This window comes from Mauremys reevesii, linkage group 4 (genome assembly GCF_016161935.1).
Source record: "Mauremys reevesii isolate NIE-2019 linkage group 4, ASM1616193v1, whole genome shotgun sequence".
NCBI classification, from domain to species: domain Eukaryota; kingdom Metazoa; phylum Chordata; order Testudines; family Geoemydidae; genus Mauremys; species Mauremys reevesii.
This window is the reverse complement of record NC_052626.1, coordinates 136,690,561-136,717,910: the sequence shown is the minus strand read 5'-3', so window position 1 is coordinate 136,717,910 and position 27,350 is coordinate 136,690,561. Positions and strand designations below refer to the sequence as shown.

General features: G+C 42.2%; 1 long non-coding RNA gene across 3 annotated transcripts in view; it reads left to right on the top strand.

Annotated features, from left to right (window-relative positions):
- The first annotated feature begins 1,781 nt into the window (after positions 1-1,781).
- LOC120404934 overlaps positions 1,782-27,350 on the top strand; it is a 66,332-nt gene continuing 40,763 nt past the window's right edge. The window contains exons 1-3 of one of the 3 annotated variants that reach the window (XR_005598267.1): positions 2,916-3,025; positions 13,011-13,109; positions 14,247-14,352. This is a non-coding gene — a long non-coding RNA (uncharacterized LOC120404934). Of the gene's footprint in view, positions 2,015-2,915; positions 3,026-13,010; positions 13,110-14,246; positions 14,353-27,350 lie in introns of those variants that run through there. The other 2 variants (XR_005598266.1, XR_005598265.1) reach the window with 2 other exon arrangements.

The following is a 27,350-nucleotide window of genomic DNA, read 5'->3' as shown; positions in this document are numbered from 1 at the left end:
CATATGAATTCCTTCTTAATTAGCAGGAGTCCTTTTATTCTTCCCTAAATTGACTCAACAGGGATCACCTATGCTGATCAGCTACAAGCCTGCACTGCCACTTTCACCTATTCTAAATAGGATATCTTTTAGCCATTCCACCTTAAAATATCCAGTGAAGTTCTACCCACCTTTCATTTTTTATTCACTTCTGAGCATGATGTGTGACGATGTGGGAATGTTCTTAATGTTTTCTCTGAATACTGTGTTGGTGCCTCAGTGTCCCCTATGCAGTTCTTAAGTATCTAGGTGGTGGAATAAGGGTATATGGTTGCTGCAGAGCAAAGGGCCAGTGTACCTAAATGCCTGATGCTCTGTCTCCTAGCAACTGATGGCCTCCCCCCCCCAAAAGGTGCCAACTGAAGGTGTTGGAGACAAAGACGTCAGGCAACCTCCTGGCCCCGGAAAGGAACTAAGCAGAGAAGGAGGGGCTGCAGGGGGACGAGGAGTGAGGGCAGACGTGGGGGTCTGCCTCACTGGGCCCCAGAATGGACCCGGCCGAGGGGTCCGGTTCTCTGTACCTACAAGCTCTGTTTTAGACCGTGTTCCTGTCATCAAATAAACCTCTGTTTTACTGGCTGGTTGAGAGTCACGTCTGACTGCAAAGTGGGAGTGCAGGACCCTGTGGCTTCCCCAGGACCCAGCTGGGGCAGGCTCGCTGTGGGAAGCACATGGAGGGGCAGAGGATGCTGAATGCTCCAAGGAGAGACCTGGGAGGTGAAGACATGTGAGCTTCTTGCCCTGAAGATAGTCTGCTCCAAGGGAGAGGAGGCTCCCCAAAGTCCTGACTGGCTTCGTAGGGAGCAGTTCCAGAGCATCGCCCGGGGACTCCGTGACAGACTGTATTCCGTTTTAACAATAAAGGGAACAAAACCTCTGGGTTAGGGGGATTGGCTAGTAACCGAGGCTAGATTCATAAGGGGGTTTTAGTGTAACTTTTCTACTTTACATAAATACTTAGTCACTGGACCAGAGAACGTGTGAGATTGACCTTATAGCTTGGTGGCTAGGTAGGGTGACAAGACAGCAAGTGTGAAAAATTGGGACACTTTTGTTTGTAGGGGCGGAGAAGAGTATAGTTGCATATATAAGACAAAGCCCCTAGTATTGGGACCTTTCCAATAATATTGAGATGTCTGGTCACCCTATGACTAGTGCACTCACATGAAAAGTGGAAGGTTTGGGTGCCTGTCCACCTGCACAAGTAATAGTTAATTAATTGTACATAGCAGGGCAGCTTCAACAGGAGAGACTGAGAAATACCCCTCCAGAACATCTTATAGCCCAGTGGTTAGGGAACTTGCATAGGAAATGGGAGGCCTGGTCCCACCTCCATTGGGTCACAGAGGAAAGAGAGCGTCTGAGAATGACTTTGTCGTCTAAAAGTTTGAGCACCCATCTGGGGGCTGGGAGACCCAGGGTCCAGCCCCATAGCTCTTTCATTATGTAGCCACAGAGGAACACTTTTTCAACAGGAAAAACTGTGTGAGTCCCACACGGGACTATCCCAGAGCTCAGTGGTTAACATACTCACCCCTGCTGAAATTCTTTCTCTCCACCAGTGAAAGGGAGGAATTGAAGCTGGATCTCCTAACACTGCAGGCAAGTGATCCAACCATTGGCTTTAAAGCTATAAGATTGGCTCCTCCTCCAATTGTTTTGTATGGAGTGAGGTGGGACCTAACTCATTCCCTTCAGAAGTGGCTTAGGCACCTAGGCCACTGGACTCCAGGAGATGAGCTTCCATTGGTGGATGGCTAAGCAGAACTAGGTGCCTCTCTGCAGTCAGTCTATCTCCAAGAGAGGGACAGGGCCTAGCAACCACCCTGGTAGTTGGCGTCTCCCATTGGCTAGCTTAGGTGTCTAGCATTGTTAGGCATCTATCTCTCCCCATTCATCATACAGAGAGCCTAGACATGGAACATGGCTCTGTGGATGGCAGTGTTGTTCCTGTGATTTTCTAGGCACCCAGAAGGTAGGTGGTGTGACACGCAGCATTGTAATGCCTCAGTCCCCTTTGTGAATGCCAGGAAAGCCTAAATGTTAGACTTGGGGAATAAAATGGCAGTTAGGTGTCTAAGTCCTACTTGTGAATCCAGCCCCGAGTCACCTTTTTCAGTTTGTTATAATAATAACATTTTCCCCTCCAGTTCTCTTTCACCTATTTAGCGTGTTCAGTTCTATGTCAGAACAGTGCTTTGGAGACATAACCATGTACAGCTCTTTGTGGCACATTAGTCAGCACACAAAAGGTTTTTCCTCTTTAATGGCTTTTAATAATTAATCTAATGGAGAAGCTTTGATTAGATTCTTCACTCAGAGGGTTAATTAGGTATTTCTAAATAAGTTACAAAATTGGGGTTTTTTGGACTCAATTTGTTTTCCTTTTCACCAGCTATAATACTCAGTTCTCTGGAAAGCTCTTGTTTGAGAATTGACTGGAGGTAATTATTCCAGACAATTAAGAGCACTAAGCAAAGTAATTTAATTTTCTTTCCCTCCCATTCCTTTCCCCCCCCTCCAGAAATGTGAAAGTCTGTATACCACACTATCAATAAACCCCCCTTTTAAAAGGTTAAGTTGGTGAAGTATTCTATTAAATTAGGAGTGCCGAGAATCAAGTGAAATCCAGTAAAGATATCTAGCAGAGTAATGAAGTCACCCAGTGAATGAATGGCTCTTTGTTCCAAAAGCTTCCTTGTATTCTGCATACTTAACAAGGAGAGAAGCAGAGACAGCAAGTACAAAGACATAAACCCACTGAGCCAAATTCATCCTGTTGAAATCTGTTGCTACAATAGGGTTGTGCTTGGCTACCACTAAGCAGGTGCACAAGATGTAAACTCAGCAGGACTAAATTCAACTCCATTCAAGTCATTGGGGCTGCACCTGTGACATATTTGGCTAACTCTGTTTAACAAGGAAGCCTGCATGTGCCTGGAGAAAAGAGAGAGCCTGAAACCAGTCAGAGCTTTGAGATATTAAAGTAAGAGATTATGATTTATGTTTTGATAGCTGATTCCTAGTTTCCCTAGCATCCTTTTTGGGAGCAGCAAAGGGGTAGAACATTAACAGAAATATCTGTAGTTTATAAGTAGCAATGGGCCAGGCTCAGAAGTTCTGTGTGGTTCAGGAATTTACATCACTTGCTGGAAACCCTTGAGTCTGATCAAACAAGGTTTGAAATTCTAAGAGAACGATGTTGTTTGCAGCATTTCAGTATTATTCCTGCCAGTCCTTGGCAGAGTCAGGGAGCCAGTGGAAAATAAAGTGGGCTGAACCTTCTTTTTGACCCTCTCATCATTCTTGGGCCGGCTCTTATTTTGTCAGGATCCAGGGTTCTTGTCCTCTAGCAATAGACAGGGGCTTAAGCAAACAAAGCTCCAAACTTCCTGAGGATTTCAGGGCCCTCAGGTTTGACCCATTGTAACAGAGAAAGGACGCTCTTGGAGTTTAAAACAGGCCTCAACTTTCCTAGAGTTCAAGGGTGTTTTGGGAATTAAGGGCCAGATTTTTAAAAGCATCTAGCTGCCAAGTGGTATTTTCAAATGGGAGTTAGGCACCGATCTGTGTTAAATACTGTTTAAGATTCAAGCCTTTGATTCAGTGCCCCTTTTGTTTGTAAGACCTGCAAACAGTGGGAGGCGACTCTCAGCTCATTGTAGCTCCTACCCACTCAGACAGGGATAATCTGGTAGAGCTTTTGTCTAGAAAATAGTAGGGTTCAAGTTTCAGGTGCCCTTAGCGCACACACAGCCACCTATTGGGACAGCTTCAGTGAATATCCACTAGTGATAGAGAACTTGAATATCTCCTGGGTCTTTATGCTCACATTTCATACCACAAACTGTTTTATGGGACAGATTAAGGAAATGCCATATGAGGCAGTCTGGGAAATATGTAGAATTTAGGTGTTCCCACGGTTTTCTACCAGAGCTCCTTCAAGCCAGTACAGCTATTCCTGTGCTCTGAAACTGTTAATTACACCATAGGAAGTGTCTCTTACTGATCTAATCTTTGCTACCTCAAGGAAACCCAGGAGGTTAGCGTTGTTTTGCTCAGTGTGGTTGAACAAGTCTATTCATTCATTAATGCTCCACGGTATAAAGTAAGGTGAATTAACCCTCCAGATTGTTATCCTTTTTCAACAAAAAAAACTTAAGAAAGTAAGGGTATGGAATAAACAGAGCATAAATGTCCACTGCTAATTTGACAGTTTCTGGACTTTTAGTGCTAGTTGGGAAATATTTGCAGGTTTTTCCCCAGTTAAAAAAAAATGTTTATGAAAAAAAGTTTTGCTTTGTTTGTTTGCTTGTTTTGGTCAAAATTTATCTTTTACATTTGCCAAGTTTTTATCAATTTTTTTTGTTTTTGTTTTTTGTTTTTCATTTTTTTTAATGAAAACCTGAAAAAAATGATGAAAATAGATAGGTCCTGTGGAAATTTCCATTTTGACTGAAAAGCCATTTGTCACTGAAAAGTATTTTTGATAGAAAATTTTGACGAGCACCAGGAAGGTAGAACCTCCTGCGCACACTCAGTTTTGGTAAGAGGATTTTCCCAGCCCCAAACCCATGGTGATGATTTTGGGTCCAATTCAGATGCAAAGCTTAAAGGGACCTTTTTTGCCAGATTTGGTTACTGTGTGGTTCAAGATGGCAGTAATCTCTCAATGACCCGGCTTCCACTTCTCAAGGAGATGCTGGACTTGTGGTCCAAATCTCCCATGTTGTCCCCACCTCTAGTCAACCAACATTCCCACTTTCTTCTGTTTGTTGGTTTCTCACAGAATTGCCTCTGTGCCTTCTTCCGTGTGGCTCTCTGACTAATTAGACTTCCAGGGCCGGTGAAAGGATGTTTCGCGCCCTAGACGAAACTTCCACCCTCCCCTGTCCCCGAGCCCCTGCCCTGAGGCACCCTCCCCTCCTCCCCGTGGCAGCTCTCCCCCTCTGCCCTGAGGCACCCCGCCCGCCCCAGCTCACCCCTGCTCCGCCTCCACCCCGAGCACGCCGTGGCTGCTTCACTTCTCCCGCCTCCCAGGCTTGCGACGCCAATCAGCTTAGGCGCCGCAAGCCTGGGAGGCGGGAGAAGTGAAGCAGCCACGGCATGCTCGGGGAGGAGGCGGAGCAGGGGTGAGCTGGGGCGGGGAGTTCCCCTGCGTGCTGCCTCCCTCCCCCTTACTTGCTGCAGGCGGCCCTCCCCGCGCTCCCCTGCCCCAGCTTCCTCTGCCTAAATGCCGATGGCAACTGGGGCAGCCGAAGATCCGGCCGCCACGGTCACTGCCGAAGAAAATGCCGCCCCCCAAATCCTAGCACTCTAGGCGACTGCCTAGGTCGCCTAAATGGTTGCACTGGCCCTGTAGACTTCTCTCAATACACCCACAAGGCTTCTTCCCTGTCCACTTTTTCATCCCTGCTTTCCTGCCTGCACATCTACCAACGTGATATATGCCATCATGTGCCAGCAATGCCCCTCTGCCATGTACATTGGCCAAACCGGACAGTCTCTACGCAAAAGAATAAATGGACACAAATCTGACATCAGGAATCATAACATTCAAAAACCAGTGGGAGAACACTTCAACCTCTCTAACCACTCGGTGACAGACTTGAAGGTGGCAATTTTGCAACAAAAAAACTTCAAAAACAGACTCCAAAGAGAAACTGCTGAACTTGAATTAATATGCAAACTAGATACTATTAACTGTGGGTTAAACAAAGACTGGGAATGGTTGGGTCATTACACCAATTGAATCTATTTCCCTATGTTAAGTTCTCCTCACACCTTCTATGGGCCATCTTAATCATCACTTCAAAAAGTTTTTTTCCTCCTGCTAACGATAGCTCATCTCAATTGATTAGACTCTGCCTGTTGGTATGCATACTTCCACCTTTTCATGTTCTCTGTATGTATAAATATCCCCTGTCTGTGTGTTCCATTCTATGCATCCGAAGAAGTGAGCTGTAGCTCACGAAAGCTCATGCTTAAATAAATTTGTTAGTCTTTAAGGTGCCACAAGTACTCCTGTTTTTTTTCCTGCCTATAGCGATTCTAGTTGATTTGTATAAAAAAACAAAACAAAAAAACCCCCAGTTTTTACTGTTCTCTTTCCCTGACCTCTGTCTACTTGTCTGAGTTCTTAAACTGCGAGGTCCTCAGACTAGTGACCACACCTTCTTGTATGTCTGGAAAGTGCTCAGCGTGTTATGGCCCTATTGCAAACAAGTAGTAAATAGCAATAATAAAGCTGAGGCAGCTTTCAAGATTTGGATGTCACTCAATTCCATGCCCTAGCCTGGATTAAGCCTAGAGTCCAAACCTAATCCATATCTGGATCAAAGCTCTGTGACTCGGTTAGAAAGCAGTCTGAACCAAAACACTGGATCATGTTGGGAAAATGTGGATTCAGATTAGAACCTTGTAGATTAGTCCCTTTTCTCTGTATAAAAGCAAATGGAGCCACAGAAGCAGCAGAGCAAACCGTGCTGCTGAGAGAGACAAATCTTACACGGTTACAAAAAGTCTTGGCTGAACTCACAGTGGAATGAGGAGACAGTAAAAATGAGAGGGATTTGTCAGAGCTGGACCGTCAGAATGCCACAAAGCACATTAAAAATCTTTAATTATTTGAGCTCAGAAAGGGGACACGCTCACAGCTCGCACATTAATTTTAAAACAAACTGCTTTGGCTTTGCTTGTGAGAGTCTATTGGAAGCCACTGTGGTTTTAGGGAACATTTATAACCTGATGTATGTCTTGTTCCTCCAGAGCAGCAATAGATCTTGGACAGTTATAAATGTGGTTTCCCGAGGGAGGGCAGGCCAAGCAAAGACAAAATGATCTTGGAACACTTTCCCACCTCCATACCCAGATGCAGAGCAGCCTACAGGTGGGTGGCAAGCTACTAATGCAGAAATCAGATCCATGTTCAGCAACTGGTGAGAGCACTGGAAAAGCCAATACTGGGAGGCAACATGGTGAAATGAATAGCACAGCCAGTTGACTAGCAGGAGTCTTGGATTGCATTCCCAGCCCTCCTTGTTACGGTTGAGGGACTTCCGAGAGCCTCAGTTTCTCCATCTGCAAAAGTGGGGGGAGTAATTGTCCCTAATCATCTTTGTAAGCACTTGGGCATGATTCAAAACACACTGAAGTCAAAGGAAAGACTCCAACTGACTTCAGTGAGTTTTGGATCCAGCTGTCTGAGACTTCTGAATTGTAACTGCTCAGTGTTATTACTTATTGTTGAAATTTTGCTTCATTAGTCTGATTTATGCTCATTACTCCTGTAAAAAGAAGGAAATCTAAAAACCTCTAAGTAGCATTACATGCTTTTAAATATTCCATTACATTCTGTATGTATTATTCACAGAACACATGACCCAGACAGTGTACACTAAACACAATCCATTAAATAGTTCTCCCTCTCAGTTAATTAAACATAGCACAATGTTTAGAAATTGTGGAGTTCACTTTCCACAACAGCTAATACACACTCCCTTCAATGTCCAAAGTTTTGCTCAGTTTTAGCCATATAATAATTTCCTACGTCTCTTTGAACATTTTCCACCATATGTTCATTATTCTTTTTCCTTTGCAAAGGCGGCTCATTTCGCACACACGCACACTTTAGCAAACTGTCAGTGTTAGGCTTGAAACCAGTGCAGACAAGAATAAACATAGATCTACTATCTGAATTAGAAAGAGTAGATACAGAGATGTTAGAACTTAATTCTTACAACGCTCCCACCCATGAGAAAAGGTTGTGGGATCAGGCCCTTGAGTAACAGAATGTTTGTCTGCACTAGAGTTTTTTAACTCAGGTTAACAGATTAGCCTTCGGTCAAGTGGCAAGACATTTGTTCACGCTGGTCTGGGCATTCCACAAACATTTGTTCCATGGCTCAAACATTCATGGTTTACCTCAGGGTAGAAACTGGAGGGGAGCCCTCCATTCCTTTGGCATAGACTTCTGATGGTACAATGATTTTATTCTGAGCTATTTGAAATAGTTGCTAGAAGTTATGACTTTTCATATATTTTTTCCCCAATTAGCCTCTCTATTGATGTTTGAATTAAGAAGTGCTGTGCCATACATAACTGCATCCACACAGTCTACTCTACAATATTATACTGTGTGCACTGCATAAAAATACCGCTAGATGGCGGCTAAAACAAATTTTGTTTCTATTTTATAGTAAACTTTTAAATATAAGACCGCACATTTGGTTTTAAGGGAAAACCCTTAAAAGCTACTGCTTTTTCTTCTACTGCCAGAGCTCAAAGTGATGTGGATCAGACTGGAGCACCATATCAACATTTCTTTGGGGGCCTGATAAATTTCTGCACAATATACACTTTGAGAAAACATAGTTGTAGCCCCAATAATTACTCATATAAGTAGCCTTACTCACACAAGTGGTCTTTATTTTTGCAAGTGATCTCTGTGATTAATAGGAGTACTTGTATGAGTAGAGATTGAAGGATCAGATCTAAATTTTATAACCATTGGAAAATTAACCTTCTGAGCCACTACAATGGCTGATTCTACTGCACATGGTGAACCTGAAGTAACAGCCCTCAGAACACACTGTCTTCATTCATCTCAGCTGTGATGCCTGTTGACCCTGAAGCCTACTGAGAACAGTTTGAGTCAGTTTTGTTAACAACTTCTTCTAATTTTAATACAACATACTGCAATTGTGCTTATCCCTTGTGCTCAGGTCAAAACGTAGCAAAATTTAAAAGGCACTGGACATTTATATGGCTAACAAGAATAACCAGAGTAATAATAGTTAATGCTAACAATTTTTGGAAGAGATATTCAAACTCTTTCTTCAGGCCGTAAGCCAGTCTCTGTCTGCTAGGAAGAAGGAGTTTTCTTTTTCCTTCTTCTGAATTATCTGATGCTGGTGATTGTCAGAGACAATGGGTCTGATCCAGTGTGGTATGTCCTATGTTCCTGTGCATGGAGTATCATAGATGTCAGAGAAAAAGAAGACACATTAGGTCAAATCTAATCTATAACCTGTCCAGTTCTGGAGTGCTCCCAACATTAAATTCTGCAGTGTTTTGTCCAGTCCACTTTTAAATGGCTCATGGTACAAAGCTCCCAGCACATCCCTTGGGAGACTACTACAGAGTCTCATAGTTCTTATTGACTCTGTCTTCCTTGATTATTCCAGCCTAAACTTCAGTTTCTTACTTTTACCCTGTGACTCCCAGTTATATCCCATCACCCAAAATGAGTCACAGAGAAGTGGGGGGAGGAATGAGAGAAGCAGCCATTGGGGGAGAAGGAAGTGGGGGTTGGGTGAAGAGAGGGTGTTGAAGCAGAGGTGCACTCAAAGCAGGGGCCTGGTGATGGAGACCCACCACCTTCTTTTCACGTTGACCCCTAACACATTTCATTGTCCGTAGCACACTCATTTAGAACAAGCCCTGCCAAATTGCCAAGCTAAAAACAAATAGCAGCACCTTTAAGCAGTGCTGTATCATTTGTCATTCCATGCACCCTGTTTGCTTCCAGCTTTTTCAATGTCAATGAGCAGCAAATGAGGCAAGAGGGGCACATTGTCTACGCTGCCCATCAGCATGTAACCTCCATCCGCTGTGGTTGTATGGCTTTCCTCTGCCAGGGCTTCTGATGCTGCTTTCTGTGTTTTAAAGAGAAGGAATCCACAGAAGCTTTGTAATATCCATAAGTAGTAGGATGCATAATTATTGTTAATTCTGATTTGTATTACGGAAGCACCTAGAGGCCCTAATCAGAACCCCGTAGTATTAGGTGCTGTACAGACATCAAATAATAATAATACCTAGTTCTTTTCATTCATAGATCTCAAAGCACTTTTAAAAGGAGATACATGTTGTTATCCTTATTTTGCAAATAGGGAAACAGACTCTAAGAAGTAAGATGACTTGCCCAAGATCACCCAGCAGGCCTGTGCCAGAGCCAGAAATAGATTCCAGGTCTCCCGTTTCCCAGTACAGTGCCTGGGTCACACTGTATCAATAAAGAGACAGTCCCTGCACTGAAAAGTTTACAATCATGGGCTCTGACCCTGCAATAAGCTCTTCATGGACAGGCCCTTGCTCCCATACAGAGCCCCCGTGAATACAGCAGGGTCTGGGCGGGTGTAGGGGTGAGTTCTGCCTTCATGGAATAAGTTGAGGTTTAAGATAGTAATCAGATGCAATGGGTGCATGAAATATAGGTGCAAGTGGTGAGAGGTGGAGGTAGTAGAAATATGAGCATATTTTTACACAGATTAGTTATCTGAACAACATAACCCACCACCTGCCTAGCTTCTGTCAATTGGCAGCATTCTGTAGACATGCTGGCAGAAGGAAGTCTTAAGGAGGGATTTAAATGAGGCTGAATTAGTGGCTGTGTGGATTTCTTCCAGGGAGTTTGTGCTACTCATCAAGTCAGGTGCTGCTCAGTGTGTGTAAGGGTGGCAAAACTGAGCCTTAATTAATTATCTTGGTTTTTTTTATTGTGGTGTTTGGTGAGCCTTCTTGGCAGCCGGGGATCTCATCTCTTTGATCCAGAAGTGGTAATTTATTGGTCAATTATTCATCCAGGCACCATCAGTCACACTGGAAAGGGGCATTGTGATCTCATCAGTCTAAGTAAAAGTGACACGGAAGGATTTTATCAAGTGAAAGGGGAGCTGATGGATGGTGATCTTTACTAAGTCAGAGAAATATTGATTCAAGCCAATATAGTATCTCCTCCATTACTATAGCACCAGCTGTAGCACGTAGAGACACTGCAGTATTGTTAGTGTTTTTTACGTGATGAAGAATTGCCTTTCTGTGCAGCATCATTTCAATGAGGAGTGTTGCACTGGGACATTAACTGGTTTCTTATGGACATGTTAGTATGCTCTCCCTCTCATTGTAATAAGAAACAGGCAAAATGAACAATTATATTCCTAACTTTTCCAAGAAAGAAATGGAATGAGATTGCTCCTCCTATAAAGAGAAATCCTACAATGCAGGATAAAGGTGGTTTTTTTGAGATATAGTATTCTCTCATGGGCAGATCTTATCAGAAGCGGGGACACTGTAAGCAACATCATGTATGGGAACATCATGATTCCATCTGAGTTTGCAGGAACAACATCAACACATGGTATTTTAAGATATCACAAGAACATGATGCTGGAGGAGATGTATGTCACCTTGTGTTAATTCTGCATTTTAAATGGATCCCACTGAGTAAAGGAACTGCTTGCACGAGTAATATCAGCAGATCCTGATGGTATAAGCAACAGCATAGCTTCTTTAAATACACAGGAGAAGCGGCACTGGCATTCCTAATAGTGGAACTGCTCATTCATAGAGGTGATGGGTAAATTCATCTAATTCAGAGGTTCCCTCTTCTCTGAACAAAGTCCCAATGCCTAAACAAACCGGAGTCTGCAATGGACACTGGATAAAAGACTTCAGTGGCGATTGGATCAGGTGCTATCTGAACTTGTGGGATGCACAAATCTCACAGGAACAGGATCTCTTCTGATATTTTGGACCCTCAGCTTCTGGTCCTGGGAAGTACAGAGAAAACAATGAGGGGAAAATGACGATGGAGTGGCGGCAACTGCACTTAGAGCTATTGAAGTGGCTGCATTTTATAAATATGAGACAGTCAAAAAATAAATCTACATTTTCCCCAAATCATACAAGGTTATGATTTCATTCTGGAGACCATTCAGTGGTTACAGAAAGCCATTTATTTAATCCAAAATAGTTCATCTATCCCTACATTGTTTTTATATTACTATCACCTCACTTCTAAGGCTTCCATCACCATAATAGCTAACTATCTACCCAGCTCTCTAAGTGTATTTTAAGTTCTTTCCCCAATTATGCCCATCCAGAGCTGTAGGCCATAACATTTCAGACACGTAACAAAATATATACCTAGGCACCAGCAGCACAAGCAAGCGGAATGAGAGCTGAGGAAAGTACGTAGAGTTGCCTAACTTTGATGTAACAAATAACTTGTCATTACCTGCTGGATGCTATAGAGAGGTCTCTTTTGCCCTTGGGACATGCTCCCATTAGAATTAATGGGAGAATGGTGCACACTCTCAGAGGCAAATACATCTCTCTAAGACCCCAGTTTTCAGAAACTTCTGCACAGGCTTTTCCCACAACCCCCAGACATTGACTTCAGTGGGGCTTTGAGGTAGTGCAAGGTTCCCTTTGCCTGGATATCATTGCAGAAGTGGGGCCTAAATGTTGAATCATAGGAGAGGCCCTGGTTCAGGAAAGCATTTAAACATGTGCTTACTTTTAAGCATGTGTTGAAGACTCACTGACTTCCCAAAGAGGAATTTTTCCTCAATCCAGGCCAGAGCGTGCATTACGTGACCAAACTTCTTCCCTTCTGCTACTGTTTGTCTTTTTAATTTGAAGGTCATTCCTGTGCATTTAGCTGAAGCTTTTGTGTTAATGACTGATACATCTTTCCTGCTATCTAACATCCTTTCTAGCACCAACATTATTAATGTGTCAACAAAGTTCTCCTCATATTCATCAGCAGCAGATGGTGATAGTGGAGGCACTCCTGATTTTAAAATTATCTACCTTCCATAAAGAAAAGAAAGTGAGAAGATTAATCTTAGGCCAACAATGCCTCAAAGTCAACGCCTGTCTCCAGAAGTCATTAATAAGATGACAACCAAATAGCAAGGCTAGTGTAAAAGACCTTGATTTGTGTTGACAGAAGGCAGAGAACCACCATGCCATGTTTTTATTTTATCAGGAATTCAGCTGCCTTGTGCAGGGTACAACAGAGACTTTGAATTCCAAATGCTGACTGAGAAGCCTTCAGTGCAGTAGACCACACATGTAAATGTAACTTTGCTACAAGTAATCAAATATAGCTGAAAGATCAAGGGGATGGCCTATATTTATTTATTTATCCATTTATTTTATTTTATTTTTTGAAACCATCTCAGAATCTGAGAAATAAGAACGTTAGAATCTATGGATCCATCTCACCCCCCTGCTGTCAAACAGGTGCAACGTTTTGCCCAGAATTAGGGCTGGATTTATGGGTAAGCAACTCAGGTGATTGTCTCAGGTGCCAGAGTTGGGGTACTGTTTTTGTTGTTAGTGACAAAATGGAAAATTGAATGTTTGAAGTAAAATAGGTTTACCTTTGTTTCAGGTATTCCATATGTGGATTCATTTTTCACTAACCTCCTAGAATGTTCTGGACTTCTGTAGAATCTTATGGAACCTTCCTGACTTTCTGAGAACTACATTCTCCTCAAATCTTCTAGAATGTTGTCAGCCATGCCCTTGGTTGAATATAAGGGGCAGGGCGTTGCCAGTCAGTTTTATATGACGGGGATAAATCATGCATGCAAATTTTGCATCAAAGTCATGAAATGAGCTACAAATGCAATAAAAAATAAGGTATTCCAAAGTTTAACAGAATGGATGGGGAGTGGGGTGGTGGTAGCGAAGACACTCCTCACCTGAGGCGCCATTTGATCTAGGGCTGGCCCTGCCCAGAATAGTCTGTATTTCAGTGGTGGCTGGAGTAATCCCTAGCACTTTGAGGTCACCTGAGATAGCAATACTATTAATACGATGTCTTGGCTCTGTTGCCCTATTAATGCATCATCAGTTACAACAATTAAAGGGAAATTTAAAAAAAAGGAAAAAAAAAGAAAACAGCTGACTGAAAAAAGATTTCGTAGACAATTATTCAATTTTCATTCACCCTATACTCAGTCAAAATCCTAGAGACTACACTGGGAATTTGCCTGAGTAAAGACTAAATGAAAACTTTATGAGGACTTCAGGATCTCTTCCTCTGAGTTTGTTTCCAGTAAATGGGCCAGATATCCATAGCCTGGAACTCTCCCTAGCTGGACTAGACGTTTCTGAACTGCTAGGTGTCCACCCATGCCTACAAATGCATTATGTTGCTGAATTTTCTTAACATGGGCACAAAGGCAAGACAAGAGATGTCATTGTATCAAAGACCTTGTCTACCTTAGAGCAGCAGCAGCCTCAGTGCTCCCATCCATCATAGAAATGTCTTGTGCAAACAGCCTCCTGGGTTCTGTTTGTGTTCTTGCTGTCATTGCTGTAGAAGGTAATGGCCTGAGATCATTCACACCATTAGTTTTAATATATTATAACAGCATCTAAGCTAATCACAGGTGTAACTTCATTTGCAGTGCTCACATATGCTGAAATGTCATTGCTTCATGTTACTGGGAACGAAAAGCTCTCCATTACCTTAAGGAGCAGGATGGATGTATTCCCCCCATGTCTCCACTGGAGGTCAGTGCTACATTGTTTACTTTTGTCTTTTAGAACAAAGGAATTGCAAAACTGTGACATTTTAAGGATGATGAATGTTTATATTTTCAAAGATTTTTATCAGTTTTACGTATAAAAATAAATCTCCAAATTACCCCAAATCCCTAGGTATAAAGGGATCCTTAATCCTTAAAAACATTTCTGTTGCTGTAGGTGACATTGCCTCAGTATTTATTTAATTATGTATTTAAAGACTAATAGAAATGCTAAGAGAAATGCACTAGGTGCCCTTGCCATAGCTTAACATATGTATACGAAGTGCAGCAACACACTTTAAGATACCACCATTGCCAGTAAGGAACCAGAAAGCTCAAATCTCTCTGCAACTTTGTAATGTACCTTGAAGGTCATCAGAATTGGGCTGTTTCAGACCGGGGTTGGGGGGAGTGAATTCCAGCAAGACAAGGCCCTGTCAGCAGTGCCTCCCATTCCCAATTTAAACTTAACGGGGCTCCAGCTCGAACAGCCCTGCTGATCCCAGCTGTGTATCTCCTAGCACATGCTAGGAATTCCCTATATTTAGTATAGGGAGCATGGCAAATATTGAGAGAACATGGCCTAATTATCAACAGGAAGACAAGTTTGTATATATACATGCATATACACATTAAGCACAAATATTGTAACAGTGATCTAGCCTAAACTGGTCTATACTATAATCCTGTTCACTCATTCTAAATATCCTGTAACTCCTTGTATATGCTAAAGTAAGCATTTGGCATAAGCAAATAAATCAAAATACATTTGTTCAGTGTCTTCGCACAAACTAGAAAAGTACCTTCACGGACCAGTACCTGAAATGCGAGTATCCAAAACAACAACAAAAAACCCTCCCCAAAACAACAAGTTCAAAAACTAAAACTAAAGGGTTAAATTTCAGTAACATGTAAAAATGTGTAACCTGTAAAATCATGTTAATAATTCCAGTTAAAGTGTGTAACTTAAAAAGCACATCTTCTGAGTAAGGTAAATGTAACATCGCTTCAGAGAACTGCTCTTCAAAAACTAGCATTATATAAAACCTTTTTCCTGTACTATATTATCAAACCTAACTAGCATTGGTTATTTTGTGTCTTAAATATATTTCTTAGTCAACCAAAGTGGGGTCAAGCAATTAACTATACAATTTTTCAACAGTCCCCTCCCGCTTAAAAACTTACTAATAAGAATATTATGCATAGTACAGATTCTGCTGCCAGTTACATCAAGTAAATGTGGAATGACTCCATTAGAGTCAGTGGACTTACTCCAGATTTACACTAGTGTAAACCAGCATGTTTAGAGTGTGTAGGGAAGGGACCTCTTGCAGATGATTAAGCACTTGATGGATTTCAAAGGACAGGACATGTTGTGCGTTTGTCATTATGATTGTTATTATCTAATGAAGAACTCTCTATTATTTCAGCTAAATTATTCCCAGCATCACTGGTAATTCTAGTGCCCCATTTATTAGCTCTTTGATTTGAGATGCTGTATTATATTTCAGTGATTTGAGTAAGTTCTGGTCTTCCTCCTTGGTCATCTGAGTAATCACGCTGACTGGAGTGGGCACCCATTTTAGTGGGGCTTTTTACCTGAGTTAGGGCTGCCCCATTGGACCTTTTGCTATGAAAAACTAAACAGGCAATTTAGAAAAAGAGCATCAGGAAATGCACTATTCTTGCATGCCCTGAAAGATAGGCACAAGGCTCTGTCCTGAACTTTTACCATTGAGTTCTTTGGGAGCAGGAGCAGGGATCATACAGTCCAGTGCACCGTTATAAGTATCATGTTTGTCTATGGCACTGTATGAATGAATTAGTACATCATAATTATGTTAAGTGGTTCTGTGCTCACTCACGCATGCATGGCTCAATCCTGGTAGGTGCTGAGCACTTTGGCTCCTTGACTTCAGTGGGGCTCTTCATGTGTTTCAAGTTTAATATGTGTTGAAGTGATTTGCTGCATGAGTACCAGAGCACTCGGAGCTGGGGTGTGCAACTTTCTCTTACGAAGGGTGCAGGTTTTAGCCAAATTTGTGGCTTCCCACTGAATGTCAGATTGTTTTTTGCCACATGATGTGTCCATTAACCAGCAACAAAGTATGTTTAGAGAAGATGTAAGATCCAGATCCGTGGGAGCAAGAATGCCAGCAATGTTCTCTCCCTTTATCCCATCTCTGTTACCCTCACATGCCCTGGCGACTTTACTGATAATTTGTGGCCTTGAACCTGCAAATCCTGGGACAGTGCACAGAAAGTTGCGTTAGTCTGTAGCATGCCAGAACTAGTCTGTGAGCTCATGCATAGGTGCATGTAAGGTTAAATGGTAGGCATACACTTTTGCACTGACTAGTAGTCTTCATGTTCCTGCATACTCACTGCCTTGCTCTCTCAGTGTAAAGAAGAGGTAGTGTGTGGATGGAGAAAGGGAATGTTTGAGGAATCTCCCATTGACTTTGATAATGGGGCCAAGATTTTACCCTTGATCTTATATGATCCTCCTGCTGCTAATGAGTTGCTTAGTCACATGCCTTAGGTTTTGTCCACAGGGGAAAAGTTGCTCCAGTTTAACCAAATAGATTTTAAAGAGATCTAGCTTTATCAGTGCAACACTCTAATATTGAGTTGGTAATTTACCAATGAAAACTAAAACCAATTTAAACAACAATTAATCTGTCTTAAGTGTGTCTATATTAGGGGCCTGGATTGGTTTAAACACTTTGATTTAAAATTGATTTACTTAAACCAGTGCAACTTTTCCACTCTAGACAAAGCCTTAGCAGTGGATCTTATTAATGCATTATTCTTAATGCTCATCTGCAGGGTAAGTGCACACATTAATGCAGAACTGGGATCAACTTGGCTTTATGTCATTTCTTTATACACACAATATTCCACACCCACGCTGTGCAGCAAGTCTCCTCTCTCATATGGTGATCAGATGGAGGGGGCCAGATCCCACAGAAGTGAATAGAACACCTACTGCCCTGCTCCTCTTAATGAAAATGTTAGCGTGGCAAAGAACTTTTAGGAAAAAGAACTCTTGATTGTGCTCGGTGGATAATTTTCTGAACCTAAATAATATGTTCATCTCGAATTGCTGATGAAATGCAGGAACCTTAGTCTAATCCTGAAGCATGGAGATTAGATCAATGCATTAAAATAATGAGACACACGATCAGAATAAAAATGTATTTGCCTTTGAGTTCTCTGTAATATTCCATGCTCAAGGAACAGTCAGACAGCAGTTCTGCGAGCACAATGCTCCTTTACTGACCTTTAGAGTTACATGCTGAATCATGGGGGTGGGTGACATCTGTTCCAGACATCTTACCATAAAGATTTAAACTACAATAGGGAGGATATTCTGTTCTTGGTTGAACCTTTTAGCAACAGGGGGAATGAAGACTCCTTCTCTGGATGAAAGCAATTCTCTCTTCCCCACCCCGCCCCAAAAGCAGCAACAACCAAAATTATTGGTCTTCTAATGGAAAGCCTGCTTCAAGGATGTGAAATATTATGATGCATCTTTGTGCCAATATGCTTTGTTTAAGTATCGCTAACCATGATTCTTATGTGTATTTAGAATGAAACTTTCCTGGTCAAATATAGTTCCTATGTTGCAAAGATCAAAAAGCTGGGAAGAGGAGGGGCAAGGTAGATGTTCAACTAGCTTCAAGCAACTATTGGAGTAAATGGTTGTAAAGTCAGTTCAGGAAAATGAAACAATGTAACATTTTAACTAGTGCACTACTGTATATAACACATGCTGTCTTAATGGGGTTGAACCCTAAAAAAACATGAAACACTACCTATCTAGCCACTATTTCCATAGTATTTTAGTGCATTACAATCCATTAAAGGAAAGGTAAGGTAAAATATTACTCCCTTTTACACATGGGGAGGTGAGGCACAGGGTAGATTAATGGACTTGCCAAAGGTTGTGTAGAAAGTCTGTGGCAGAGTCAGGAATTGAACCCAGAACACTTGAGTGCCAACACAGTGTCCTACTTTCTAGACATTCTTCCTACCCTATTGCCTCTATTGTGGCTAAAGTATCTAACATTTAATTTGCAGGTAGGGAAGATCATGTAGGTAGTGAGTCCAGTCTAACCATTACAGAAAGGGTCTGGTCAGTCAGAGACAGACTGTCCTCTTGCCAGTGACTGGACCTATGTACTTCATTTCTCAGTGCCTCAGTTTTCTTATCTGTAAGATGGGTATATTGATACCTTCCCCATAAATGTGTTGGGCAAGGTTTTGGCCTAGTGATTTTGAAGACCTCCGTTTTTGGGTGCCCATAATGAGGCATCTGAAAAGAGCACGCTCTGACAAACCAGGCTCCTTTAGGGCATCTCAGGTTGAGTGCCCAAAATCACTAGTCACTTTTGAAAATCTTGGTCATTGTATCTCTTAATTAATTGTTGCAAGGCTCCAGGGGATCCCTGAAGAGCCAAGTTCTATTATTTATCTATCTGTTTTCTATTTAACAGTCACTCTAAGAATCCATGTTAAATACCCCTTGAACACACACAACTATACAGAGAATGGTATAGAGAATTTTTGCTGTAGCTTAAGAATGTTCAATAAAATATACCTCCTATCCACCATGAACCTTCAATAAGAACACACACCATTACAGTTAATTGATCATTTCCATGGAGCAGAACATTATCAGGATTATCTCATTTATTCACATTTTTCTCTGACTTTTTAAAAAGAGTAACATCTATCAAAGGAAATTTCTTTGTACAGTTTGATTTCTTTTCTTCCATTTAAAATTATCTCCCCATCTACAGTGCATTTATTTGAAGGAAATACAAAGTAAGTTTGAACATCAGCTCCGTCCTAATCTGCACCATTATCAAACAAGTCACATTTTGCCAATTAAAAGTCAAACTGTTATCAAGGTCAGCTTGTTCTCATACATGACATTTTTTTAATAGAAGGCATAGATGTCATTAAAATCATGTTCTTTCTCTGAAACATGTTTAAGCTGAAGACTTTGCATGGGCTTCAGTAAGAGAATTCTTTCCATCGGGTGTGAACTTTATTTGTACTGATGGTGATGAGAGCAGTATAAGAACCTGAAGAGAACAGAAGGGGATAGAACTGTGATACCTTCACTCACATGTGTGGTGTGATGGTGTTATGCAGTATTCAACAGGAATAAGGGTAACCCAATCTGGCCCTTTTAAAATCATTCAAGATCTGGTAAATGTAAACTGTGCCTGCAATTCTGCAGTTTCTTGATTTAGAACTAAGGCTGTGCAAGATAGGTAGAGTAAAACTGGGAAACTCGCAACATTACATATATTTTGCTTGAAAAAATATATATTTTGAAGTGAGCTTCCAACATGGAGGAGAGTCTATTGCTGAAACCGCCGGTTACCTACCACAGATATCTTATCCATAGTCTGGAAATATGCTTCAAATGATAGAGATCTTGGAACGTACCCTTTGAGTGATGATAAGAGTTGACTAGTTTTCCTGCATGCAAGTATCTTATTGCATCCACTTAGAAATATATTAGGGTGAGCAGACAGCAAATGTGAAAAATTGGGACGGGGATGGAGGGTAATAGGCCTGTATATAAGAAAAAGCCCCAAATATCGGAACTGTGCCTATAAAATCGGGACATCTGGTCACCCTAAAATATATTTGTGTGAGAGAGAGAGAGTGAGCGCAAAACTTAAATTTGGATTGAAATTCTGTAAAATTCCCTTTTTCTTCTTCCACCCCGTTTAAAAATGATCCTTAAATGTTTGCCTTGATGCCCTGGAGTTCTAGGAAAGAAAATGCAAATAATGTGACTGTTTTCCCAAGAAAGCAATTAAGAAACTGGGTTAATAAGAAATCAAGTTGTTTGTAAATTGTTACTTTCTAAAATGTGCTCCAGGGAAATCACAATCAAATAGGGCATTGGATTTCATGCAGACCTTTGCCAGCTGATCAGCTCCACCTATGATGTAAATTAGATCAATTAAAAGTTATCTGAATAAAATGACACATTTTTTAATTTGCCATGTTTAGCCAGAGAGATTTTGTAATGTAACGATTAGTGGTATCAAGGAGAATATGCTTTGTTTGAGAAGATGCCTCATGCTTTCTTGTGTTTCTATATCTGACTGGATAGATTAAAACCAAAATCAGCGAGATGGTATATGGTGGAGGTGAAAGTTAACCTACACGGAGTGGTCAGAAAATGGGTGTGATTTGAGTGCAAGTGGCAAAATAAAGTAATTTGGTTTGATTGGACAATGAGGACTTGTCTACACTGTGGATTTGCACCCATTTTAGCCATTGGTAGCCAGTCAGCAGTGTAACTTCACCAGTCAAAGCACCAAGTGTACACAAGCAAAGACATTATTTGCACTGGTGAAATTTACCACTTCCTGAAACCAAGATGTGTTTCACTGGTGAAAACCACGGCTTATGGCAATGGAGTTTGAAATGCTAAAACTGCACTGATGGGTAGCCATTTGAGGCTAAAAACAGCACAGATCTTCAGGATAGACAAATCCTCGGTGCAGGCCTGATTCTTTTCTTGCTTACACTGTTTTCACAAGACTGTAATTCCATGGCGTTATTCCTGATTTACTCCATGTACCGGAAAGGAGAAAATCGCTCAATGTGATGTTTGAGGTATTGCTGGGTGTGATGCAGCATATTAAAAATAGGGCGGTCTGCTTTATTAACATTTACCTGTTCGTTAGTTTTGTCCTGGGACACATTTCTCCCTGTTCTCTTCATTGGTGTGTAAGTTGCAGTCTTTTGTGCAAACACTGAATAACAAACAAGTGCAAATTAGAGAGAGGCCTGTGCTGGAGTTTCTGGGTTCAGTCCCTGCTAATGCTTTGTAACAGTTACCTATCACTAGAGGGGGATGCGGCACACTTAACCAGTGTGTTACCGACTTTGCTGTGTTGCCAGCTCTTCTGATATTTGGTGTTTTTTCTTAAGCCCCGGCTTCTGGAGACATAAGATTATGTGAGAATTTCAGACTATATTCATTTTAAAATAGAACAAATTTCTGGTCATCATGGTTGTGGAGAATTATTTGAAAATGTGCCCCCTAAAGGCTCAAAAATATTTTTTTTTTAAATTTCATGATTTTTAAAGCCAGTTTCATGATTTCAGGGGAGCCTGACTCGTGATTTTTGAACAGTTGGGCTTGGCAATAAGTGCTATTGACTACCGTGCCTGTTCTTTTGCTCATGCAAATATGTACTTGCAGCCTGTAAAGAAAAACCCAAACATCCAAGTGGTGCAGAACATTCATAACAAAAGGTGCCTGGGCTGAGATGTTGTTACAAACTAGATGGTTGAGGGAAGTCAAAGCAGAACGGGGACAGAGAACGGTGGGGCTTGAAGTCGTAGAGTAATTTCATGGCAGATAAGTAGAAAACAAGAAGTTAGTTGAGTAGGTGACTTAAATGTTGTATTGTTACTACAGTATGTGGTGTGTGTGTATATACAGACATAGCTATGGTACAGTGTGGGGGTGGGTGTGTGCGTGCGCAGAGTTGCATTCATCCTAACATATAAAAGGTTCATGGAGCCACCCTTTTTTATGTATGAAAAAAGTCTCTCTCTTGCACACACACACAAATCAACAGAAGATTATATTATTGCCAGGACACATTCCTTTCTCATTGCTCCCTCCTATAATTATTACAATTTGTTTCCTCTGAAATCTCCGTAAAGCTTGACAAACACTGAAGTTATGGTGAGCTACACAAAGGCCTCCTTTGCATACTAAAGACATTGTATTATCACTTTGGGAAAAGGGCTATACAACTACTGCAAGCTTCCTCCCAACTCTTGTCTCTGTTGATTTTACTCCTCCTTGTCTCCTTTTACCTGTCTTGATCTCTTGATAATCAATCCAGCCAAGCACACAAGTCACTCCCAGGTTGATTTCTCTCCACTGGAAGAAGTGATTCTTAAAATTAGATTTTCAATGTATTTCATTGTTGAAAATTTTAAAGACTCATAGACTTTAAGGTCAGAAGGGACCATTATGATCATCTAGTCTGACCTCCTGTACAATGCAGGCCACAGAATCTCACCCACCCACTCCTGTAACAAACCCCTAACCTATGTCTGAGCTATTGAAGTCCTCAAATTGTGGTTTAAAGACTTCAAGGTGCAGAGAATCCACCAGCAAGTGATCCGTACCCCACGCTGCAGGGGAAGGCAAAATCCCCCCAGGACCTCTGCCAGTCTGCCCTAGAGGAAAATTCCTTCCTGACCCCAAATATGGTGATCAGCTAAACCCTGAGCATGTGGGCAAGACTCACCAGCCAGACACTCAGGAAAGAATTATCTGTAGTAACTCAGATCCGATCCCAGCTAACATCCCATCACAGGCCATTGGGCATATTTACCTGCTAATAGTCAAAATTAGGCTATCCTATCATACCCAGAAATGCTGTTGGTTTAGAGACATTGGCTTCTATCTCAATATCTCCTAATTTTTCTGTTTGTTCAGTGGTTACAGCAGGGGAGTAGGGGACTGGTTCTATGTTGTGATAAAACTCCTGTATGTGGCTCTAGTGGCATAAAGGAGCCTCAAAAGAGCAGGAACAGCCCTGAGGGAACATGATTCAGTAGTTAGAGAGCGAGCCTGGGTCTCTGTAGACCTGGGTTCAAGTTCTTGCTCTGTCTCAGACTTCCTGTATGACCTTGGGCAAGGCCTTCGCTCTCTCTGTGGTTCAATTTCCTATCAGCAAAATGGGGAGAATAGCACTTCCCTACTTGACCAGGAGCATTGTGAGGATAAATATATTAACTATACTATGGTAATGGGGGCCACATGAGTACCATATCTAGACACACAGGTGCTCCGTGTAAACCGGTTACAAGTGCACTACAGAGCCAGCTCATAGTCTCCTCAAGGCAGGAAGCGGGTATGGCTGGAATGTTTTGTACTTTAGCTCTTCCCTGAGTCCCAAAGTTCAACAGAAACAATCAGTGTTCAAAATGATCCTTCCTGTGGCATTTTCAAAGTGGCACTGAAATCCATCACCCCATTTCCATCAGGTGCTGTGGTCTGTGTCACTCGCAGAGGTAAAAATAATGAGATGAGGAATAAAGAGAGAAAGATAACTTAGAACTTGAATCTGTTCTCTTTTGAATACTAAACACTGCCTTGATTTCCCCATGCGTCCAAAAAGCTTTATATTATGGGTCTGTTGGTGACAGCAACAGGAGAAACCTTGAAGGCCTTAAGTTAAATATGATTGGAGTTTACAGCCGAGTAAAGGGAGGATGATTAATAGGGTTGTCTTTCAGCAAGCAGTAAATCTGAAACTCTGGTGCTGGCTTTGATGGTAAATTTCAGGTAGAGGATTCCTAGTTTCAGTGCTCTAAATATACGGTTGGCATTACAAAGTTGGCACAAATAGCTCTCACTACTAAAAATCTCACCAATGGTCTGCTGAGACAACCAACGTCATCTCACTCTGACCTTGTGCTCCCCACTTCTGTCTGTCTGTCTCCACCTCTTCTCTCTTATACGTAGTCCCTGTCCTGAAGTTCTCTCTCTTTTTGTCATGTGTACCTGGTGTTTAGCAGCATGGGTCTCTGATCCCTGATTCGGGTCCCTAGGTACAACCACAACACCAATAATACAACAATAATAACCATTTATGCCAGTATCTATATGGAAGGAACTCAAGGATTAACCATAGACATAGGCTTTGCCTACAGTGAGGATCTTTTGCCAGTTGCTGGTGTAGATGCACCATGCAGACCCCTACTGTAAACAGGCAAGGCTGCTATTTGCACCACTGCAGGTTGCTCCAGTTTCAAGCAGGGGTTGGTTCGACCAGTGCGACTGATGGCTTTGTCCATGAATGCTAGGGGTTTTGCACTGGTGTAGTGACACCCATGGCTGGTGACTGCTGCCTGAAATCAGTGCAATTCCCCACTGCAGCCAAAGCCATAGGCCCTGATTTTGGTCTCAGTTATCCTGATGTTGAACAAGTGTATCTCCATTGAATAATGTGGATTCACCCTGCATTAATAGAAAGGGGAATTGTGGCACAGAGACTTGGTCAAGTGATTTGTCCAAGGTCAGCTACTGAATCAGGTGGCAGGCAGGAGCAGAACTAGGGTGACCAGATGTCCCGATTTTTCACACTTGCTATCTGGTCACCCTAAGCAGAACCCAGAATTCCTGAATCCCCGCGCAGACATTTTCCCTCTTCTGTTTGTGTACAGAACTATTCAAATCATGTATATTTACGGCAACATTTTAAGAAGTGGCTAGTGATTTGGGGGCACCTGAAGGGGGTCTAATTTTTCAGAAAGTGTTGGGCACCCATTTTTTGATGACCGGGCTCCTTTAAAGCATCTCCAGTTGCACTCCAGAAACCACTAGTCACTTTTGAAAAACGTTGCCAAAATAATGAAGAAATCTTCCCAGCAAACCAAGATGCTGCTATTTTGGCCCTTTGAAGCAGTTATTGAGTTGTCTTGTGCACCTTTTTTCCCCATCCATTTCAGGACACCTCTCTTGGGGGTGGAAGTAAAATGCCTGTCATATTTCATATTTGTATGTAATTGTGTCTGATTCCAAGAAGCCATGAAGATACAGGGGCAGTTTAATTCAGATTAATCCCTAACCATTCCTTCACGCTGGTTCGAGGAAAGATGTTGACAATGTAATTATCGTAGCATTTTGTGTTTCAATGCTTCCAGCTTCTTCCTTGAGGGAATTGAAGCAGTTGGCAGAATGCAAGAGACAAGATGGCAAACAGGTGCAGAATGACTGAGCCAAAACACGTGAAATTCCTAAAGAAATGGAGAGTGGAAATCCCTATTCAGGGCACACGTATCCCGATTTCTCCATTCTGAGCATGCACCAAGGGGCGGAGAAGGTGTCATGGGATCTCACCCCCACTTTGAGCTTGTGGGTTCAAAGATGGGGACCCGCAGGTATTCTCCCCACCCCAAACAAGTCCTTAATAGAAAAGAAAAGAATTTATTAAAGACTAAAAATCAATGTCTGGAGAGATCCCCTCCCCTTTCTCAGTAAAAAGCAATATCAGCAAACAGGAATAAAGCATTTCCTTTAGCAAACACACAATTGCAAATATAGAAATCAAATCATAAGACTAAGGAGAGCTTGGAGACATGACTGTCTCTCTTAAATTCAAAAGAGAGTTCTAACCAGACAAAGGTTTCCTCCACAGAGATTTGAAAATCCTATCTCTGATTGGTCCTCTGGTCAGGTGGTCACCAGGTACACATGTTAACCTTTACAGGGAAACAGACCTTAACCCTTAACTATCTGTTTTGTATGACACCCCCCCCCAAACAACAGTGGGAACTACTGGTGGTGATTTCTCCTAGCACTGTAACATAAACAGATAAACAAAACACATGCACTATTACATATACTACTAAGTATGTAAACAACAAGATATTTGACACTGAAGAACACTTTGTATGCATTTGATCCTCCCAGTGGAAGGAATGTTTTTAACCTGTTTTTGCTTTTGACCCCAGAAATGCCACTGGGATGTCAGGGCCCAAGCTAAGCCCCCCCCCAGAATGCCCTGGGATTCAGGCCCAAGCTTAAGAGCTTGTCCCAGTACTTAGTTGGAACTATCAACTGTATTTGAGGATGCTGGCCTTCCTGGTGTCCACCAGAAAGAATGTCCTTATATAAAAGTCCTTGTTTTACAACAAACTGGAATTGGGTAGAAGAGCTGAGAGAGTTCCTCTGGGATGTGATGTAGGTGTTGTGTTGTTGATTGTGGACCGACCGCCTCGCTGGTGCACAAGTGATATTTTCAGCTCTGGCTGAGCCTCTTGGGTAGAGTTGTCTGCTGCTTCTGCCAGTTTAGGGTGCTGGCGCTGGTTTTGCCGCTGGTTGCTTTTCCAGTTCCGGTCCTGGGACTGGATGTACTATGGCTGCTGTAGTTGTTGGCATGAGATCCGGTTCCACACTCTCTGTCTGGGTCTGGGTAACACAGACAGGGTCCTGGTGGATGGCTCAGGAACAGGGATGGGAGTGCCTGCTTGTTTGGCCACTCTTGGCCAGCTGCACATGGTTGGCCAGTCGTCCCCCAGTAGCATGGGGATGGAATAATTGTCATAGACAGCAAAAGTCCACTTTTCTGACCAGTCCTTGTACTGGTCTTCAGGGATGCTGTACCCATGGCAGGTCCTTTTAAAATTTTTCAAGAAGGCCTCAGTGTTCTCACTCTGCAGCAGTGAATTTATGTGTGGCTTGCTGGTGTTGCTTTTTGGTGCTGGCCACACCCTCTGCAGTCAGTGAACTGGTTATTCACGAAGAGACTGAATAGAAAAAACAAAACTTTTCATTTGCAAATGTGTAGTTGCTGTTTGCTGATATACTGAGAAGACCAAAAACCCAAACTGGTTTGTCCTGTTTCAGCTGTTTTTCAGACAGAAAGAAAAAAAAGAAAAGAAGAAAAAAAAACTTTTCTAACACAGCCTGTAAGACAATCTTATTTCAGCTGACTGGCTGGTCCTACTTAGTACCTGAGAAAAGTGTAGTAATTCTGGCTGGAGGTTTCTGTCCCCCCTGCAACCCTGTTTTTCCCACTGGATGGGAGGGACACACCTCCTGCAACCAGCTAAAAACCTCTGTCTTGAGATCCCTTATCTCCCAGCAAACCTGTGAGGCACTTCCCCACAAGGAATGCACACACTTTCTTTTCCTCCAAGGTGCTTTTCTATGCCTGTCCAGCAACCCAAAAAAAAACTGCTTCCAACAAAGCTGCTGGAAACTCAATTCCCTCCAGCCAACCTGGCTGAAGATTTATCTCACCCCACTTTGAGCTGGTGGGTTCAAAGATGGGGACCCGCAGGTATTTCCCCCCCCCCAAAAATCTAGGGTAGGGTCCCCTTCGGCTGCCACCACCCGGTCCACAGATCAATTCACAGAGGAGGAACCTTCCCCCCCTCTCCCTAGGAGAAAAGAATTTATTAAAGACTAAA